Genomic DNA, 14,651 nt, shown 5'->3' with positions numbered 1-14,651 from the left:
CAGCTTTTGGACAGGTCCATATATGCTCCTCCACATATCCTAAGCAGTTACTTGACCAGCAGCATAAGCCAACACATTAGTTAGGCCTTGAATGCATGCATGATTATATTTGCGTACCTGTCAGAGTGGATTTATTCTACTGAATAATTTTGCCAGAGAACAACTCTTTTCTTGCCATGGGTCGTTTCTCAGTGCACCAAGTGTTGCCATGGGTCGTTTCTCAGTGCACCAAGTGTTGCCATGGGTCGTTTCTCAGTGCACCAAGTGTTGCCATGGGTCCTTTCTCAGTGCACCAAGTGTTGCCATGGGTCGTTTCTCAGTGCACCAAGTGTTGCTATGGGTCGTTTCTCAGTGCACCAAGTGTTGCCATGGGTCGTTTCTCAGTGCACCAAGTGTTGCCATGGGTCGTTTCTCAGTGCACCAAGTGTTGCCATGGGTCCTTTCTCAGTGCACCAAGTGTTGCCATGGGGTCCTTTCTCAGTGCACCAAGTGTTGCCATGGGGTCCTTTCTCAGTGCACCAAGTGTTGCCATGGGTCCTTTCTCAGTGCACCAAGTGTTGCCATGGGTCCTTTCTCAGTGCACCAAGTGTTGCCATGGGTCCTTTCTCAGTGCACCAAGTGTTGCCATGGGTCGTTTCTCAGTGCACCAAGTGTTGCCATGGGTCCTTTCTCAGTGCACCAAGTGTTGCCATGGGTCCTTTCTCAGTGCACCAAGTGTTGCAATGGGTCCTTTCTCAGTGCACCAAGTGTTGCCATGGGTCCTTTCTCAGTGCACCAAGTGTTGCCATGGGTCGTTTCTCAGTGCACCAAGTGTTGCCATGGGGTCCTTTCTCAGTGCACCAAGTGTTGCCATGGGGTCCTTTCTCAGTGCACCAAGTGTTGCCATGGGTCCTTTCTCAGTGCACCAAGTGTTCCCATGGGGTCCTTTCTCAGTGCACCAAGTGTTGCCATGGGTCGTTTCTCAGTGCACCAAGTTTTGCCATGGGTCCTTTCTCAGTGCACCAAGTGTTGCCATGGGTCCTTTCTCAGTGCACCAAGTCTTGCCATGGGTCCTTTCTCAGTGCACCAAGTGTTGCCATGGGTCCTTTCTCAGTGCACCAAGTGTTGCCATGGGTCCTTTCTCAGTGCACCAAGTGTTGCCATGGGGTCCTTTCTCAGTGCACCAGGTGTTGCCATGGGTCCTTTCTCAGTGCACCAAGTGTTGCCATGGGTCCTTTCTCAGTGCACCAAGTGTTGCAATGGGTCCTTTCTCAGTGCACCAAGTGTTGCCATGGGTCCTTTCTCAGTGCACCAAGTGTTGCCATGGGTCCTTTCTCAGTGCACCAAGTGTTGCCATGGGCCGTTTCTCAGTGCACCAGGTGTTGCAATGGGTCGTTTCTCAGTGCACCAAGTGTTGCCATGGGTCCTTTCTCAGTGCACCAAGTGTTGCCATGGGTCCTTTCTCAGTGCACCAAGTGTTGCCATGGGCCGTTTCTCAGTGCACCAAGTTTTGCCATGGGTCCTTTCTCAGTGCACCAAGTGTTGCCATGGGTCCTTTCTCAGTGCACCAAGTGTTGCCATGGGTCGTTTCTCAGTGCACCAAGTGTTGCCATGGGTCGTTTCTCAGTGCACCAAGTATTGCCATGGGCCGTTTCTCAGTGCACCAAGTGTTGCTATGGGTCCTTTCTCAGTGCACCAAGTGTTGCCATGGGTCGTTTCTCAGTGCACCAAGTGTTGCCATGGGTCGTTTCTCAGTGCACCAAGTATTGCCATGGGCCGTTTCTCAGTGCACCAAGTGTTGCCATGGGTCGTTTCTCAGTGCACCAAGTGTTGCCATGGGTCGTTTCTCAGTGCACCAAGTGTTGCCATGGGTCGTTTCTCAGTGCACCAAGTGTTGCCATGGGCCGTTTCTCAGTGCACCAAGTGTTGCCATGGGTCGTTTCTCAGTGCACCAAGTTTTGCCATGGGTCCTTTCTCAGTGCACCAAGTGTTGCCATGGGTCGTTTCTCAGTGCACCAAGTTTTGCCATGGGCCGTTTCTCAGTGCACCAAGTGTTGCCATGGGCCGTTTCTCAGTGCACCAGGTGCGTGCTGCACAGGATCTGTTTGTCATCTCATTCAAATGACTAGAGGCTCTGTCTGTTTTTCCAGTGAAAACTGAGAGAAAGGGCAAGACCAGAAATGGAACCCAGTACTCACAGACTGTACTGGCAGATAAGTATCATAACTGTTCTGCCACCTTGTATGTTTTGAATTCTTTGAGAATACCGTATCGATCCTCGTTATCCTAAAGCTTTGACAAATCCTTCTCCTATTCCTTCCAAAAACTCCAGGGAAATGTCTAACTTTCAAACAGAACTGCGGTCACATTAGCAGAACATTTTTATCTGCGGTATTCACTTAAAGAAAAGGATCGCTTCCCCTTTTCCAAGCATCTGGCAGTCAGATGGGAGGATTGCCAAGATGTCTTATCTCTGCTGTCTCCAGCCCCCTTTCTCTGCCCCATGTTATTTTTAGAATTGGGATTTATCAAACTACATGACCTGTTAGCACGCACAGTCTTCCCTGACTTCCCCTTTCCTCACCAGTGCTATGGAACAGAGGATGAAGCTCCACATGAACAAGTTTTTCATGGAGGAAACGACTGTCTTGTAAGAACATTCAGCTGACAAAAGAACAACAAAAGATTGTTGAGCATTTTAATAAATTAGGCAAGTAGAATGAAGTGCAGTCACTTGTCAATGAGGGTCCTGGGCTCAAATCTTGTAAGGACTAGGAATTATCTCCCTTCTGCACAAGACCTTGGGCGGCTGTGAGCTTTTTTTTCTTTTTTTTACAAGAAAAAATCTGGTCCTATATCATAAGCAATGTGACAGACGCAACAGCCAAGTGGTTAAAGTGTTGGACTTTCAATCCGCAGGTCCTAGGTTCAAATCTCAGTAATGGTGCCTGGTGGGTAAATGACGGAGATTTTTCTGATCTCCCATGTCGACAGAAGTGTAGTCCTGCTTGTGCCTGAACCCCCTTCGTGTGTATACGGAAGCAGAAGATCAAATATGCATGTTAAAGATCCTGTAATCCATGCCAGCGTTTGGTAGGTTATGGAAATAAGAACATACCCAGCATGCACAACCCTGAAAACAGTGTGACTGCCTACACGGTGAGATGAAAGCGGTCATACACATAAAAGCTCCTTCGTGTACATTTGAGTTAACGTGGGAGTTGCAGTCCACGAATGAAGAAGTAGACATAGGATAGGCACACATTAAAAAAAATTTTTAAAAAGTTTACAGGATAGTTCTGTTAAACTTTGGTTGGAAAACCTTGGTATGGAAACAAGCACGCAGACAGAACGGGATGAGAAAAATATGGCACTGCACAATGACGACATGATTTTCTTGGGAGGAGACGCCAAGATTTCACACAGAGAACTCTACTGTGACAGGAAAGTTATACAGTGCAGAGAGGAGAAAAGCTGAGAATTTGTGCTGAAGACACACACTGTGCACCGACATTCACGTCACACTGCACATGGAGATATATATCTATGTATTGAAAGAGTTACGGAAATTACGAGACCCAAAACCAATAACCCATCAACAATCACACACACGTCTGTATGCTCACGCACCTCACGTTTCACTTATGCACGGGTATACACACAAACAGCATACATGCATAGGTATACACACATACAGCACACATGCACAGGTCTACACACATACAGCACACATGCACAGGTCTACACACAAACAGCACACATGCATAGGTCTACACACATACAGCACACATGCACAGGTCTACACACATGCACAGGTCTACACACATACAGCACACATGCATAGGTCTACACACATACAGCACACATGCACAGGTATACACACATACAGCACACATGCACAGGTCTACACACATACAGCACACATGCACAGGTCTACACACATACAGCACACATGCACAGGTATACACACATACAGCACACATGCACAGGTCTACACACATACAGCACACATGCACAGGTCTACACACATACAGCACACATGCACAGGTCTACACACGTGTGTGGTTCGTCCGTCGGGATCGACGAGGACCATCTAGTCATCCTGGGGGTGGGTGGGTTGGGCTCTGTGGGTGCGCAGATGACTGTTCAGGCCACTCCGCGCCCGGAAGGTTCTGACGCAGTGTGGACATGGGATGCTGGCGGCTGTCAGGGACTTGCTGGCACTGCTTTTCCTGACCTGTCTGCGTTGCTCTGCTGCAGCAATTCTGTTGGCCTCACAGGATCTGGCGCCTTTGTGGACAGCTGAACGCCACTTTGGTCTGTCCATTGCATTCAGCTCCCATGTGACTGATGACTTGCGTGATGACTTTGTTTATAGTGAGGAGGAGTTGCGCACCGTCGACCTCACTCTCTTGTCCGAGGTCTACACACATACAGCACTATGTACAGGTAAGAACACATACTGCACACATGCACAGCTATACACAGACAGATGCGCTTGCATGGAATCAGTTTCTTCAGTACTGTCACTTGGTTTATTATGCATCTGCACTTTGACTTTCTGAACAACCAGGTGGTGATCATGTCAACGGACATGTTCCCACAGGAAAATCAATTCTTGCAGAGGAAAATGAATACATATTTCATGCTGCTGTCAGTTACCTTAGTCTCTGAAGGGGTACCTGCTTCGCAGATGTGGTGAAGCGTATATGGATTTGCCTGAACACAGTGACACCTGCTGAAGTAACTTCAGTGAACTGAACTCTGATGGGGTAATGTTATGTACTGTATATGAGTTTATAGACCCAGTCACTAGTCGTCACCCTTCCCAAGACAGGAACTCTTCAACAGTGCCAGAGCTACCGCACCGTGTTTGATTAGCAATAGTTCTAGTGCAGAAAAGTAAAGCTCATAGTCACTCTGAATAGATTATAGCACAAATAGAAACCATTATATTGTTGAATAACAGGCTGATTTCCGCAAAGGCTGTGGTATCATCGAACAGATCTTTAAGCTGCATACCCTTTGCAAAAAAAAACTCACCCAACATCTTCATAGACTTAAAGAAAGCTTTTACTGGTACGAAAGAACGCCAGAGCGTGTGTATATGCGTGCATGTGCACTGATGTATGTGTGTGTCTGCATGCAAGTGTGTATGTGTATGTCACGTGCCCGTATGCGTGCATGTGAGTGTGTGTGTGTTTCAGGTGTGTTTTCCGAGTTACTAAGAATACACTTGAAACCAGTCTCTGTGCCAGATATGAAATAAGGAATGGATTCAGTTTTATAATTGCACAGCGTACAAAAACTGAAGTTCCTCAACAAAAAGTCTGCTCACAGCCAGAATTGAGTTCGCAAAATGTAGAATTACAGTGATGGACGGATAAAGAGAATCCTTTCCCAGCCCTTCAACAGGCCAATGTAAAAAACAAACAAAAAAACAACAAGGTATGGAAAATTAATAATGGGGAAAAGTCTGGTTTCTGAATTCCGCGTGCATGTCGGGCTGCCACTGACGTCCACGTGTACTCCAGGCATGCAAGCGTAATTACGGAAGCCCCTTAAAAGCCGCGCATGGTTAGTGATTGACGGCTTACTGTCATAGACAGGAAGAAGGGAACAATTACTATGGGCAAGATCAATCACTGGTATAGGTCTCTCTCTCTGAATCTCTGTGTATGTGTGTGTGTGTGTGTGTGTGTGTGCGCGCGCGCGCGCGCGTACGTGTGTATGTGTGATCTACACAGCCAAGCAGACCACACGCACGCATTCGCATTCACACACACACACACACAAACACACACACACAGACGTCGGCATCAAAGTCAAATTCCAGGCAGTCAACGTGATATATCAAATCACTGAGGTGGAACATAGCTGCCTTTTCCTCGAACAGAAACACAAATTGTCTCAGGCATGAAATACTGTAGGCAGAACTGTGGTGTCTCCAGTGAGTCAGTAGCATGGGAGATCAAAGATACAGGGGCTGAACATTTGGAACTTGTGTCGCAGATTGGGGAAGAATTCCAAGGTCATGGGATGTGGGGGGAAAAAAAACAGAGCACCTCTGGATCGTCAGTAATTTGACACAGTATTTCTGAAACTTCAGAATCGCGTAAGATTCCTGACATGTTATCAGCAGGTGATGGATCCCTAAGTAAGGACAGTGTTCGACCCCACCCCCTCCACACACACACAGAAATAGCTGCAGGAGCACGCATGTGGCATCCGCCCTCGCGGTTTTCGTCATCTGGCAGTCTCGCGGGCGGGGCGCGTGCTGCTTTTTGTCCGCCAGTCACCACCAGTCACTGAGTCAGATGTCACGGCAAGTACGTGCACTCTCAAGCGAAAAGCACGTGCAACTTTCCCGGGGAGGGAGGCAGGGAGGGAGGGGGAGGGGAAGAAGCACGGCAAGACGTGCAGACCGACAGCTTTGTTGTGGGTTGTGTGTGCATTGTTGGGCGTTTACTCAGAGACTGGTGACGCCACCAAGAGGCTGCCAAACTCTCTCTTCACCTTCCCCCCCTCCCCTCCCTGCCTCCTCACCCACCAGACGTTTTTCTTTCGGGACGCCGATTTAGCTTCACATCACGAATCAGCATCTCTGAGTGTTGAACTGATTTGCTTTCAACAGTTGGCAAAGCCATGTACTGGAGCGTTGAAACACGCTGAAAACACGCAGCAAAATGCGGACCGAGTGAGTGGGAGGTGAACTATGTTTGAATTAAGATTTTTGCTGAAGCATTGCGCAACGCACAACTGACACACGCTGGGTACTGCGGTTGTGTGGACACAGAGGTGGTGGTGTCGTTTCTGTCCACAGCCATGAACTTGCCTGGCTCTGTGAAGTTTGCCAGCATGTGTAATTATTAACGTAGTGTAGTGGGCTGTGCAGACTGCGACTGTCACGGCGATGAAATGGCTTTCTGAAATAGTATGCACGGCGAGACACACACACAAAACAGGCAGAGTATGTGACTGATGTATAGGTGATAACTTTTTCCGCCCATGACTGGCTCATACCCAGATTGAGTGGGTGAAGTGAGACCAGGCAGTGAGGTCACTGATCCACTTCAAGGACGCCTCTGAGAGCATTGCTCACATTTCTTCACCAATGATCAAGGTGTCTATCTGTGTGTGTGTGTCCTTCCCTTCACAACTTACTGCACATCAAGTCACTGACTGGGAAAGGTTTTTCAGTGTCTGCTAGTTTTCTTGTGAAAACAACAAAACTGTCACAACATCATTGTATTTAAAAAGTATCATATATATTTACAATACTTAGTGTGATCTATATATATATATATATATGTTTATCATGTTCCAAGACTGGAAAATCGTTGTTTGTTGTATGTGTTCGTTTATTACATTCCGTGACAACCAGTCTGTTTTTTGTGTTTTACTTAAACATGATTTCACCTCTGAGCTAGCTTTGTGGTCTGCTTGGCTGTTTAGAAAACACAGAGAGAGACAGAGAGAGATTCAGAGAGAGAGAGAGAGACCTATACCAGTGATTGATCTTGCCCATTGTAATTGTTCCCTTCTTCCCGTCTATGACAGTAAGCCGTCAATCACTAACCATGCGCGGCTTTTAAGAGGCTTCCGTAATTACGTGCTCGCGTGCCTGGAGTTCACGTGGAGGTGGCAGCCCGGCATGCACGCTGCCGAATTCAGAAACCAGACTTTTCCCCAGTTACTTCTTTTATTCTTTTTCTTTCTTCTCTTTCAAACCCCCCCCACCCCCCTCAACCCCCCCCCCCAAAAAAAACAACAACCCCCCCCCCTAAAACAAAACAAAACAACCTTACAAACTGACATTGGCCTGTTGTGGGGCTGGGATAGGATTCTATTTGTCCGTCACTGTAATTCTCCATTTCACAAGCTCAGTTCTGGCTGTGAGCACTATCATGCAGTTTTTGTTGTGGAATTTTCCGTGCGCTCTGCAATAATGAGCATGATTTATTTCTTATCTGGCACAGTGACTGGTTCCTAGTTATTCTTAGCCTGCAAATCGGAAAACACACGTAAAAGACAGACACACAGACACAGATACACACAGCATACTTACATGCATTCACTGACACACACACATTCATCAGCGCACATGTGCACATATACACACACACACAGACACACGTGTGTGTGTGTGTGTGTCAGTGTGTGTGTGTGTGTATCTTCTGAAGATCTATGTGTGTGTGTGTGTGTGTGTGTGTGTGTGTGTGTGTGTGTGTTCTGAAGCTATATCTATTTGTGTGTGTGTGTGTGTGTGTGTGTCTGTGCCGTCAGTGTGTGTCTGTGTGTCAGTCAGTTTCAGTTTGTGAGAGTCAAGGAGGTGTCAGTTTCAGTGTTACATTCAAGGGGGTGTCAGTTTCAGTTTTTGATTCAAGGAGGTGTCAGTTTCAGTTTTACATTCAAGGAGGTGTCAGTTTCAGTTTTACATTCAAGGAGGTGTCAGTTTCAGTTTTACATTCAAGGAGGTGTCAGTTTCAGTTTTTGATTCAAGGAGGTGTCAGTTTCAGTTTTACATTCAAGGAGGTGTCAGTTTCAGTTTTGTGAGATTCAAGGAGGTGTCAGTTTCAGTTTTACATTCAAGGAGGTGTCGGTTTCAGTTTTAGATTCAAGGAGGTGTCAGTTTCAGTTTTACATTCAAGGAGGTGTCAGTTTCAGTTTTAGATTCAAGAAGGTGTCAGTTTCAGTTTTACATTCAAGGAGGTGTCAGTTTCAGTTTTAGATTCAAGGAGGTGTCAGTTTAAGTTTTACATTCAAGGATGTGTCGGTTTCAGTTTTGTATTCAAGGAGGTGTCAGTTTCAGTTTTAGATTCAAGGAGGTGTCAGTTTCAGTTTTACATTCAAGGAGGTGTCAGTTTAAGTTTTACATTCAAGGATGTGTCGGTTTCAGTTTTGTATTCAAGGAGGTGTCAGTTTCAGTTTTAGATTCAAGGAGGTGTCAGTTTCAGTTTTACATTCAAGGAGGTGTCAGTTTCAGTTTTACATTCAAGGAGGTGTCAGTTTCAGTTTTAGATTCAAGGAGGTGTCAGTTTCAGTTTTACATTCAAGGAGGTGTCAGTTTCAGTTTTACATTCAAGGAGGTGTCAGTTTCAGTTTTGGATTTAAGGAGGTGTCAGTTTCAGTTTTGGATTCAAGGAGGTGTCAGTTTCAGTTTTACATTCAAGGAGGTGTCAGTTTCATTTTTGGATTCAAGGAGGTGTCAGCTGAGCCGCCAGGTTTAGAGGGAGGTGGAGGGGGCGCCAGTTTCAATTTTAGTTTGAGGGAGGCGTCAGGTTTATTGCGGTACCAATGTATGCCGGCAACATAGCAAAACAAAACAATCTGAAGCAGGTCACTGGACTGATGCATGATCAGAGCTGAGTCGACTGGACCTGAAAAAATGGTGATATTAATGATAATGATGATGTTGATGATTATAATAACGCAAAAGAAGAAGAAGAAGAAGAATTTACAAATTATCCTCATCGCAGACGCTGAAACAAAACATGGTTTGACCATTTCTAAATACCTCCTCTATTTTCAAATTCTTTTGCACTCACCCAAAACTATTTCTGGGTGTCTCACAAACAGACTGTTGTCTCGATTCGTCCAACTGCGTAGACCTGCACAGCACGGGCAGCCTTCAATTTGGTTGAATCACCCCCAGTCGGCGTGTGCCCAAAATCAGGAAACATCGTCTGCTGCCGCAGCTTTGTCGAAGGCGTTTCCTTCCTCCAACACACGAAGAGCACACGTCTGTCTGCTCCGCACTGCGGCTTTCTTTTGCTTCGGTTTGTTTGCGGCAGAAGTGAGTGGAGAGCATATCGTGTGGTTTGGGTTCTACGTTTTAAAGCATTACTAGGGGGAAAGTTTGTTTCTGTTTCTCAGAGGTGTTCTGTGGTTGCTGCGAGGCTTCTTCTCAGCCCAGTGGTGAGTGTCTTTTTTCAAGTTGTTCTTCATGTGTCTTTTGTTTTATGTGCCGGTTTGTGTGTGTGTGTGTGTGTGTGTGTGTGTGTGTGTGTGTGTGTTTCGAAGTTTGTTTTCCGTGGAAAGGAAAGGCGTGATGGAGACGGGAGTCTTGATGAGGACGAGCGTGAAGGATCTCTCACGTTTTTGGTAAAGGTCGAATTTTAGCTGACTTTCCCACACTGACACACTGACATACACCCCTCAGTACCTAAGCCGACACACTGTCAGTACCCCATTACTGACACACTGACATACACCCCTCAGTACCTATGCCGACACACTGTCAGTACCCCATTACTGACACACTGACATACACCCCTCAGTACCTATGCCGACACACTGTCAGTACCCCATTACTGACACACTGACATACACCCCTCAGTACCCATAGTACACATACCTTCACAACCGAAAAGAAAGAAGTCAGTACGTGATTCGAAGGCAGCAGAAGCATTGCTTCTGTCAGTAAAATATTAATGGATGAGTGATTATCTATGTTTGACGTGGGGCAGGGTAGGAGGAGGGGGGTGAACCAGATCAATGTCCTCTGTCTTTCCTTCCTTCACGATGTGCACCAGAACGATTGACTGAACCAGTCGACAATCATCACACAGCTCTCTTCTTTCTAACATCGCAGCATTGTACGCTATTTTTTCTGGTCGGAAATGCAACTTTCCACATCAAATTGGAAAGGAAACACACACACACACACACACACACACACACACACACACACACACACACACACACACACACACGCATGCGTATTAGATGACCGTTTATTTCTTTGTTCCCTTTGTTCTTTGTTGTGTCTATTAATCCTTCGGGATTTTATGACAATAAATGAAGTCAAGTCAAGTCAAATCAAGTCAAGTCACACACGACAACAACAGAAAACAGCGTGCAATTTCTTTAACCAGTGTACTTGCTAAATGAAAGCGTAGTGAAACACAACTGTCAGTCCAAACGCACAGTGTTTTTTTGTTTATGTTTTTTTTTTCTTTTACGAAAGGAAGAAAAGAATTCCTCTTTACCAAAGCACAGAACTCGTGCCATTCTTGGACAAAAGGGAAACATTTCACACACACACACACACACACACACACAGAGAGAGAGAGAGAGAGAGAGAGAGAGGTGTAGGAAACTTTAAACAAGAGAGGCAAGGCCTTCAAGACTCACTTGTGATAAATTAAGTCCCCTAGCATTAATTACAGAGTAATTTCCCTTTTTTTACTAGTCTGCACCAAAACGTTTGCAAAATAAATAAAAATTCCATGCTTAGCAAAAGAAGTTCCTGTTTGAACAAAAAATGATAATAATGACTCCTCTTGTTGTTGTGTCAGAATAAGAGGTCAAAGTGCCAAGTTTAGAGAATACAAAAAATATAAATATAACAGTAAATGCAGTTTGCATATAATTAGGCTTCTTTTTTAATCTTTTTGTGCCCATCTCAGAGGTGCAATATTGTTTTAAACAAGACGACTGGAAAGAACTGATTTTTTCCTATTTTTATGCCAAATTTGGTGTCAACTGACAAAGTATTTGCAGAGAAAATGTCAATGTTAAAGTTTACCACGGACACACAGACACACAGACACACACACACACACACACACACACACACACACACACACACACACACACACACACACACACAGACAACCGAACACCGGGTTAAAACATAGACTCACTTTGTTTACACAAGTGAGTCAAAAAGCAAAGTCATACTCACATAGCTGTTGCTTACGGCGTTAATGGCGAGGTAAAAAATGTCTAATTAGTATACTGTATATTGGACTATATCTAGAATAGATTCCATACTGATTTACAAATGCGATAGGCAATTGTTAAGGTTATCACAATGATCCCACAGAAAATGGTCGTGGAATTAGGCTAACCTTCGTGCCGCGTGAGCTGCTGCAGTTTATTATCATGTCATGTATGAATGTGTCAGTCGTGTCCGACAATGACCATCAGAACAGCAGAGGAGGTAGCTGCTGTCCTGACTGGGAATTTGATCATAGTGTAGAGTGTCTTGCCCAAGTTACATCCCCACTCTCTCGGCCAAGAGGGTTTCAGCTTAGTCTTTTGTGAAGGACTATGACTCTCAAACTAGGAGGCAGAATTGCTCTGACTCTTTGTGCTGCAGCCTTAGAGGCTTGTTGGCCTTTTGGACCCATCCCCAACCCCGACTGTCCGAAACCCCTCTTGGCCGAGAGAGTGGGGATGTACCTTGGGCAAGACACTCCACTACAATCAAATTCTGGCCCAGCAGTTGCCTCCTCTGTTGTTATGATGGTCATCATGGTCGGACACGATTGACTATCACTGATGATATATATATATATATATATATGTGTGTGTGTGTGTGTGTGTGTGTGTGTGTGTGTTTATCTCCCTTGTCCCACAAAGGGCACAGTGCTTGCCGTTCATATTGTTTCGGGATACTTTGCTGTCCTAGAAACCCAGATTTTTGTTTGTTTTTTTGTTGTTGTTGTTTTTTTTCTAAGCAAGCAAGCGCGCAGCCCATGGTTACACACTATACATCTTGTACAAGTTGGCAGCCAAGCTCTTCACCCCGAAGAAAACTGTAATCATGGGAAACCTCCCCACCTAGTTTGATCATCTCTGTTGTTCACGTGGTAAAGGGCGCACAGTCTCCGTCCACGACCCCCCGGTGATTAGGGAAACGCCACGGAGCGTAAAGCGCCATCTGTCGGACAGTTCAGGGAAGCGTTTTCGCACGTGCACACCGGCGGCTCCTTGCCGTTGCCAAGGGGAATATCTTCTTCAGCATCGCTTCTTTTTCTTTTCTTCTTTTTTTGACAGTAACAGATAGCCTGTTTGGCTCCAGCAGAGCAGAGAACGTACACTACGGTGTGTAGTTCACGGTACAGGCGGGAGGTGAGTTGCCAGTGAGCGCCGCATTGGTAGCGGTGTGTTCAGTGCAAGGTTCATGATGACTTGTCAGGGTACATGGGTAGCGGTGTGTTCAGTGCAAGGTTCATGATGACTTGTCAGGGTACATGGGTAGCGGTGTGTTCAGTGCAAGGTTCATGATGACTTGTCAGGGTACATGGGTAGTGGTGTGTTCAGTGCAAGGTTCACGATGACTTGTCGGGGTACATGGGTAGCGGTGTGTTCAGTGCTAGGCTCATCAGGCTTTGTCAGGGTACATGGGTAGTGGTGTGTTCAGTGCAAGGTTCATGATGCCTTGTCAGGGTACATGGGTAGCGGTGTGTTCAGTGCTAGGCTCATCAGGCTTTGTCAGGGTACATGGGTAGCGGTGTGTTCAGTGCAAGGCTCATCAGGCTTTGTCAGGGTACATGGGTAGTGGTGTGTTCAGTGCAAGGTTCATGATGACTTGTCAGGGTACATGGGTAGCGGTGTGTTCAGTGCAAGGTTCATGATGCCTTGTCAGGGTACATGGGTAGCGGTGTGTTCAGTGCAAGGTTCATGATGCCTTGTCAGGGTACATGGGTAGCGGTGTGTTCAGTGCAAGGGTCATGATGCCTTGTCAGGGTACATGGGTAGCGGTGTGTTCAGTACAAAGTTCATGATGCCTTATCGGCTTACATGGGTAGCAGTGGGTACAGCACAAGGTTCATAATGTACCCACCCTGCCATATGGTTCCGTGTTCCTTCCAGAAACCTGACTGCGATGGCAGCACAGAGAAAGGTGGAGAGGTAATGCGGAAACAGAATTTCCGTTCTGTGTTCTCTGGCCTTAGCCGGCAGATGTTGCGGTGTGAATGTCGTAGACAGTATTTCCGTTCTCAGATTATACTCGGACAGCATTTCCGTTTTATAATCTCTGTGAAGATCGTAGACAGTATTTCCATTCTATAATCTCTGTGAAGATCGTAGACAGTATTTACGGTCTATGTTCTCTGGTCCTACCCGCAGGCTACTTACCGGAAGTAAAGGGTTTATGTGTCTCGCGTCTTGAAATCGCTGAGCACTCCTGGTTGATGTTTCTCCTGACTTCCCCCTGTCCACGGCCCGTGTCTCTGGTGTCTTCACTGCCCTCCAGTGTGTGGCCTATGTCAGTCTTGGTTATCTTCTGATTATTGATCTGTATATCATACCATACCATACAACTTCTTCTTCTTCTTCTTCTCCTCTCTTTCTCTCTATCTTTCTCTTTCTCTCCCCCCCCCCCTCTCTACATGACGGGGTAAATAAACAAAACGGTCATACACGTAAAATGTTACATGTCTATCTGAGTGTGTGTGTGTGCGTACCTGAAATCTGATTGAATGACACAGGAAACGAATGATGAGCGCCCAATGGCAGCCGTCAGTCGGCTCTACCCAGGTAGGCAGCCTGTTGTGTAAAAATGATCCAGAGTTTGTAAAGTGCTTAGAGCTTGGTCTCCGACCGAGGACAGTCGCCATATAAGTGAGTATCTATATCATCTCTCTCTGTGTAGCGCTCAAATCTTCACTTTGACATTTACTTACATACGTTTTGCATGGGTGTAAAGTTTGTTTTCTTCTCTTTATAAAACAACTGTTCGCTTCTTTCTTTTCCTCCGTTTTTCGTTTGTCTTCTTTCATCCTGATATCGTGGGCAAGGACAGCATGAAAAACACAGGGAGACAATCCCCATGGGGCCATGGTTAACCCTCGTCAATGAAGAGGGCAGCATGAAAAACACAGGGAGACAATCCCCATGGGGCCATGGTTAACCCTCGTCAATGAAGAGGGCAGCAT

At 46.0% G+C, this 14,651-nt stretch overlaps 1 protein-coding gene across 1 annotated transcript in view; it reads left to right on the top strand.

Moving 5' to 3' along the window:
- The first annotated feature begins 9,758 nt into the window (after positions 1-9,758).
- Positions 9,759-14,651, top strand: part of LOC143301154 (small heat shock protein p36-like) — a 146,743-nt gene continuing 141,850 nt past the window's right edge. The window contains exon 1 of the mRNA XM_076615231.1: positions 9,759-9,897. The gene's annotated coding sequence lies outside the window, so the exon portion shown is untranslated. The remainder of the gene's footprint in view (positions 9,898-14,651) is intronic.

Source organism: Babylonia areolata, chromosome 27 (assembly GCF_041734735.1).
Source record: "Babylonia areolata isolate BAREFJ2019XMU chromosome 27, ASM4173473v1, whole genome shotgun sequence".
NCBI classification, from domain to species: Eukaryota; Metazoa; Mollusca; class Gastropoda; order Neogastropoda; family Buccinidae; genus Babylonia; species Babylonia areolata.
This window is presented reverse-complemented; position numbering and strand designations above follow the sequence as displayed.